The sequence below is a fragment of the Equus quagga genome, chromosome 20 (assembly GCF_021613505.1).
Source record: "Equus quagga isolate Etosha38 chromosome 20, UCLA_HA_Equagga_1.0, whole genome shotgun sequence".
Taxonomy (NCBI): Eukaryota; Metazoa; Chordata; class Mammalia; order Perissodactyla; family Equidae; genus Equus; species Equus quagga.
This window is the reverse complement of record NC_060286.1, coordinates 15,262,698-15,268,697: the sequence shown is the minus strand read 5'-3', so window position 1 is coordinate 15,268,697 and position 6,000 is coordinate 15,262,698. Positions and strand designations below refer to the sequence as shown.

General features: G+C 54.1%; 1 protein-coding gene and 1 long non-coding RNA gene across 7 annotated transcripts in view; one reads left to right on the top strand and one right to left on the bottom strand.

Annotated features, from left to right (window-relative positions):
- Nucleotides 1–765: 765 nt before the first annotated feature.
- LOC124230717 (uncharacterized) lies at nt 766–1,871 on the bottom strand. The gene is made up of 3 exons (XR_006886279.1): nt 1,748–1,871; nt 1,041–1,201; nt 766–912 (listed from the first exon to the last, which is right to left on the bottom strand). It is a non-coding gene; the product is annotated as an uncharacterized LOC124230717 (long non-coding RNA).
- A 165-nt stretch (nt 1,872–2,036) lies between these two features.
- The window catches only part of SLC8A3 (solute carrier family 8 member A3), a 138,751-nt gene continuing 134,787 nt past the window's right edge, over nt 2,037–6,000 (top strand). For 5 of the 6 annotated variants that reach the window (XM_046647016.1, XM_046647013.1, XM_046647015.1 and 2 more), the window contains exon 1: nt 2,752–2,999. The gene's annotated coding sequence lies outside the window, so the exon portion shown is untranslated. Of the gene's footprint in view, nt 2,100–2,751; nt 3,000–6,000 lie in introns of those variants that run through there. The other variant, XM_046647011.1, reaches the window with a different exon arrangement.

The window sequence follows — 6,000 nt, the reverse complement described above, 5'->3', positions numbered from 1 at the left end:
CCTCTGCAGGCGGCCCAGTGTTTCGTTGGTTCGAATCCTGGGAGCTGACATGGCACTGCTCATCAAACCACGCTGAGGCAGCGTCCCACATGCCACAACTAGAAGGACCCACAACGAAGAATATACAACTATGTACCGGGAGGCTTTGGGGAGAAAAAGGAAAAAAATTAAATCTTTAAAAAAAGAATAAATAAAAAGAAAAATAAATCACCAGTAATCACACCACCCAAAGATAACCATTATTGCCATTTTGGTGTTTTTCTGCTGCCAGGGTGCACACGTGTGTGCTTGCACACACGCACACACAAACACACAGTATCACACTCTATTTTCTGTTTTTTTCTCTTTCTCAATAACATCATGAAAGCCTTTCCGCATCACAATACGGAATGCCGCATCAGCATTTGTATAATGGTAGAATACACCATCATGGCAATGTAACACGATCTTCTCTACCAATTCTCTCTGTTGGAAAATTAAGATGTTTCCAATTCTTCACTATTATAAACACTACCATGAATATCCTTGTAACTAAGTATTTGAGCACATCCTTAATTATTGCCATAGAATAAATTTCTACCAGTAAAGTTACTGGGTCAAAAGAGTTGCACATTTTTTAAAGAATTTGATACATCTTTCAAAATTGCCCTCCCAAAAGGCTACACCAACTTAGGCGCCCACCAGCCCAGCTCTGAGTCTTGACTGTAGACTAATCAGCATCATGGATCTCCATGGAAACAAACACAAGGTAAATCTTACCAGTTGACATATCCTGAAATCCCACAACTTTAGAAGTTACTGAAATCTTGCAGGGTCAGTGTCTCAGCCCTAACTTTAGCTGAATTCAAGGCCCATAAGTGTTCACGGATCTGAGATCCCAGGGCTCAGTTAGGAGTACATCCAGGATTCAACCTTAGAACAGAAACCACCACGTGATTTGCTGAAGCCACATTGAGTCAAGGGACCAGGAAAGAACTTAGGCCATCCCAGGCTCAGATACTCTCTAACTTCCATGCCCACTTAATCTCTTCGGAACAAACCTTGTTCCAGAGCAGTTCTTCAACGGGCCTAGCGATCCAGGAAGTCACACATACTGTTGTGTTTATCAGCAAAACTCCAGTTGGTTCCACCTTATTCCAGTCCTCGGTGTTGCTGCATGCGGCCTCGGAATGGTTATTTAACCTCTTTAAGCCTCAATTTCCTCAACAGAAAAATGGAGTTAGTAATTGTACCTATCTCAGAGAGTTTTATGAGGAATGATGTGAAGTAATACATTCAAGTTCATTAGCAGGGCGCCTGATCCTAGGAAGTGCTGATACTTGCTAAACATCATTCTCGTTTGTCGGCCCCTCATACTTGGCTTCAGGCAGCAGAGGCCTGAGAGGAACAACTTCCCACCTTCTGTTCTGTCCCAGAAGCTGTACTGGTGTCTCTAGGAAAGACCAGCCACCATGCTCCTTTTAGATCTGCCTAATGCTATCCATAAACTAGGGAGTGAAACCCCCTTCTTGGGGAGGCCTGCCCACCCCTCATGCCTCCAGGACCAAGCCTGACAAATATAGCAGAAATTACAGGCATCTGATGTAAGGCTACGTGTGTACACTTCGCTTGAGCCAAGCCCCAAACCCTAGTCCTGCTGCTGCATCAAAGGACCATCTCTCTTCCAGGCTCCAGGCCCAGAGTAAGCAGCAATTTGGGAGACAGCCCCCTCTTATTTTTAGCCTTAAAAACCCAAAAGCCAACATACCAGCGCTCACCCAAGCGTCTCTCACAAGCTGTTGTTTGATTTGGGTTGAGAAAATGACAGACTGAGTTCTGCACCAAGAACAGAAGAAAAAAAGAGGGGGGAAAAAGGAGTTTTATTTTCCCTCCACTGCCAACCTCCATCCCCCTCAACTCCTCCCCTAGGCCTGGGTGGACCCTGCCTGGGTAATCGTCCCCTGCTATATTTAAAAACCACAGATGTGTTTGGTGGAGACTTAATTTCGGAATTGCAGGCGGCGTCTCCTGAGGACAAGGGGAAAGCCGGTGCTGCGCGCCCGCCCGCCAGGCCGCCCTCCCCGCCTGCTGCCCGGAGCTCCGGACTGCGCGGAATCCAGGTCAGGACGCGCCGCCGTCTTGGAACTGCCGCTGGCCGGGAGGCGCCGGGCGCCAGGCTCCAACGATTGGGTGGGTGGCCGCGGGCTAGGGGTTCCGTCTGCATTCGGTCCTCGGGGGTTCTCTGGACGTGAGGTGCAGGCTTGACTTTCCGCTGCTGGTCGGGAAGCGATCTGAAAATTCCCCCCTCGGCGCGCGAGGATAAATATGCGCGGCTTGTCATCCCGTGCAGCGCTCTCTCTCCCAGCTGATAGGGTGACGTTCGGCTGGGAGGCTTGGAGATTGGCTTTTTGATTTGGCTTCTTGCTGCAGCTTAATGGGCAAAGCTCTGGGCTCGCCCAGAAACCAGCCCCTCCGCGCGTCCCCTCCGCGCGCCGCGAGGCCGAGACGTCTCCCGCGGTGACGGCGTGCGAGGCGGAGAGCCGGCGCGCTCCCAGCCCCGGGAAAGCCCCGGCGACGCGACTGCAAGCCGCGGTCCCTCGGAGCCGCCAGGGCGCGCCAGGCTGCTCGATTTTCTGCCCCTCCCGGCAGGGATCCCCTCGCTCTCCCGGGCTTCATCTCGAGCCTGCGCCCCGGGTCGGGGTTTTCCGGGGGTCTTGGAGGGGGGGTTGCTCTCCTTCTTAAATAGGCGCTGAGGGACCCTCCCCAGGCCCCCTGCCCTGGCCCCAGCCCTCGCGCTCCAGATGCGCTGCCCCGCAGCTCCCTGAAAGCTGCGAGCCCACGCGCCCTGGCAGGCGGGCGGCGGCGGCCAACTGACATGCCCCGGACGCGGCTGCGGCCGGCGGGCAGCCCGCGGGGGCGATGAGGCGCTGCGGCAGGTGAGGAGCCGGGCGGCGGGGGCATCGCGCACCGTCCTCACCCCCCTCACTTGCCCACTCTGCTCGGGAGACCGAGAGGAAACGGTGAGTAATGGAGTGAGCCTCTTGCCCTTCCCCCTCAACGAGCGGCCGAGGCAGGGGAGGCACAGGTTGGGGGGCTTGGGATGTCCCCAAGAGGGTTCCTGGTTGTGAATAACGACGTTAATTATTTGTCTAGATCATTCATATGAACTGCCTTCCTGTGGGGGGGGGGGGGGTTAGTGCCTGAAGAGATTGGGGGAGGGTGCCCCGGAAAGTGCACATTTTGTATGCGGTGCTGGGGGGGTGCGTTCTGGCAGCGAGTGTCTACTGTGGGGCCGGGGTGGGGGGGGCGGGGGCCGAGGGCACCGCGCAGAAAGAGATGCCTGGGCATGTGTGTGCAGTCCGGTCGCGGGTTTTCCGGGTGAGTGGCGGGTGCGCACTGGGAAGCCTGAATGTTGCGTTGCGTGCTGGATGCATGTGTGCATGTGTGTGCTGGCTGTGCCAGGGCGTGTTGTGCTCCTGGGTCTGTGAGTGCCGGCGGAGTTTGGGGCTAGGAGGGGAGCGCGTTACCCGCTCCGCGCGCGCCCGCGTGCACACACGCACGCGCGCACCCCAACCTTGGGACTCCGCCGCCGCCGCGGGTCGGGAACTGTAGCCCCAGAGCACCCGCCCGCGGCGGCCAAGCGGGCGGAGAGAAAGAGGGCTTCTCCCGGCCTGTGCCTTCCAGACTGCGGTGGTCTGGGCGGTCCAGGGCTAGGTAGAGAGAAGTCTGTAACTACTCCCCGCCGCTTGCCCACACCCCCCTCACCGACACCACCCACCCACCCCCACACACGCACGCACGCACGCACATACACACGGCCGCAGGCCCTCCCTCATTCACAGGCTAGCGCTGCTCCTGCAGACCCTGCCTGACCTGCCCAGGGGACCTGAGCCACTGGGGGAGATGAAGAAAGCGATTTGCTCCGGGGGGAAAAAAGCAGTTTTTCGTCTTTATTCATTGTGCTTTCTTTTTAACCGTGGAGGGGTAGGGGAACGTTTAAATACAACAGACGCCTTTAATGCAGTGCCATAAATTTACCCGCTTGCTGCCCGCCTCTCTCTCTTCTGGCGATTAAAAAACAAACCCTGAACGTTTGGTGGTTCAGCGTCCTGGGCAGAAGGATGGGAATTGGGGGCAGTTTATCAGAAAGGAAGGCCGCAGTTGGGAGTAGGCTCAGAGCTCCTGGGTGGTCAAGAAGCACCCCAAGCGGAGGGAGTTGTGGATACGTGACAGGAACACATCCGGCCTGCTGGTGGGGCACCGAAAGGGAAGCCTCGGGGCCTCTGGCGACCTGGTGACTTGCAGCCGCGTGTGATTAATCTTCCACAGCTGTTGTGCCCCATCCACTTGAGCTGAGCTCTTGTTTACCTCCATTTTCAAATATAGCTGCTGCGCCACGCTCTTCCTGAAATAGGGGGATCAGTTCACTCTGTATGGGCGCCTGGCCTTCCGCCGCTCCTTTTTGCCGGCCTGGCTGGGTCCAAGTGTGAAGGGAACCTGCCCCTGCCTGCCTTGCGGTTCTGCACATGAGGATGGTTGACGGTCAGAGGTCGGAGTGACTGCTGTGGGCTCATTCCCCAGCCCCTCATTGCAATCTACAGTTGCTATCTGAAGCCGCCCCTGCTCCCCCCATAAGTCCACTCCATAGCCTCCTTTTTCTTTAAATAAAATATAGATTTTGGGTTGAGAAGCAGCAGATGGAACCTGCAGAACTGAACTTGGTTGAAGTGGTTCCTGAACTTCGTGGAGATGGGAAGGCTGTTCACGCAGTTTCCTCCACCTGGAACGCATTATTCCTCCGACACCCCTAAACTCTTGCCCATCCTTGCGCTCCTATCTACCCTTCAGCTCTTACTTCACTGGTCACTTCCTCAAGGAAGCCTTCCAGAACTTCCCTGACTAGGCCAGACCCCCTGATTTTATACAGCCATAACCTGAACCTATTATTTTGAAGTGATTGAAAGATGCACATTAAATTTATTTATGTGATTGAGTAATGCCAGTCACACCTCTAGACAGTAGCTCCATAAAGGGAGGAAAGAGAGCTGGTGTTTATTCACATGGTACCCCTGAGGCCCAGCACCGTGCCTGGCATAGAGTGGGTGTTCAGTAAATGTTGGCTGAATGAATGGATTTGGAGGGATAAGTTAGCCCCTTCTCTGCTCCTGCTCCTCTGATCTCCACTTTGGCATCACTTGCACTGCCCTCCACAGCCTCCTGGTCAGAGAAGGGAGAATAGGGTCATCAAACTGACCCTGTAAAGAGCATTCCCTTCTCCAGGGCTCCTCCCTGGGCTGGGGCCCTGAAGCTGAGGGAGTGTCCTCTTGCCCCAGCCCTGCTCTGTCCCTGTGCAAGGCAGGCCCTTGTACCGTCTCTGGGCATAGTTGCTGGTATTGTCCACGGGTAGTCATTGTGGGCATTGTTCCTCAGCCTGCATGGGCCAGTCATTGCCCACAATCTGGATTTGGGGAATGTGTCACTCGTCCTGGCTGCTCCTCAGGCTGCCAAGGTTGAATAAGAAGAGAGGATAACTTCCTTTTTACTCAAGCCTGGTTGCTTTACCTAGAGGTTCAAGTATTTGGTGGGATTCAGAAATGCATTAGACTCCAAAAGAAAAAGCATTCATTTATTCATTCAGTCAGTTATTTATTTGAGAAGTATTCAGCAACAACCTACTCTGCCAGGTATTTGCTAGGTACAGAGGCAAATAAAATAGAATGGTCTCTTTCCTCATAAATATACATTCATTCCAGCAAGGATAACCAACTAGTGAACCGGCAGGTATCATATATAGTGATCCTCTCAGTGGAAGGTACATCCTGGGTGCAATGGAAGCGTATAGGAAGATCTCCTCTCTATGGGGGCTTAAGGAGGACTCCTAGGGACAGCTAGTCCCAAAAAGAAGCGGTGGTGGGAATTGGCTTTAGTGAAAGCAGGGAGGGGAGGGGTGGGGTAGAAAGTCTTATGAGTGAAGGGGTCAGTATGCAAAGGCCTAAAGAGGATAAGAGCTCTTCCAATGAC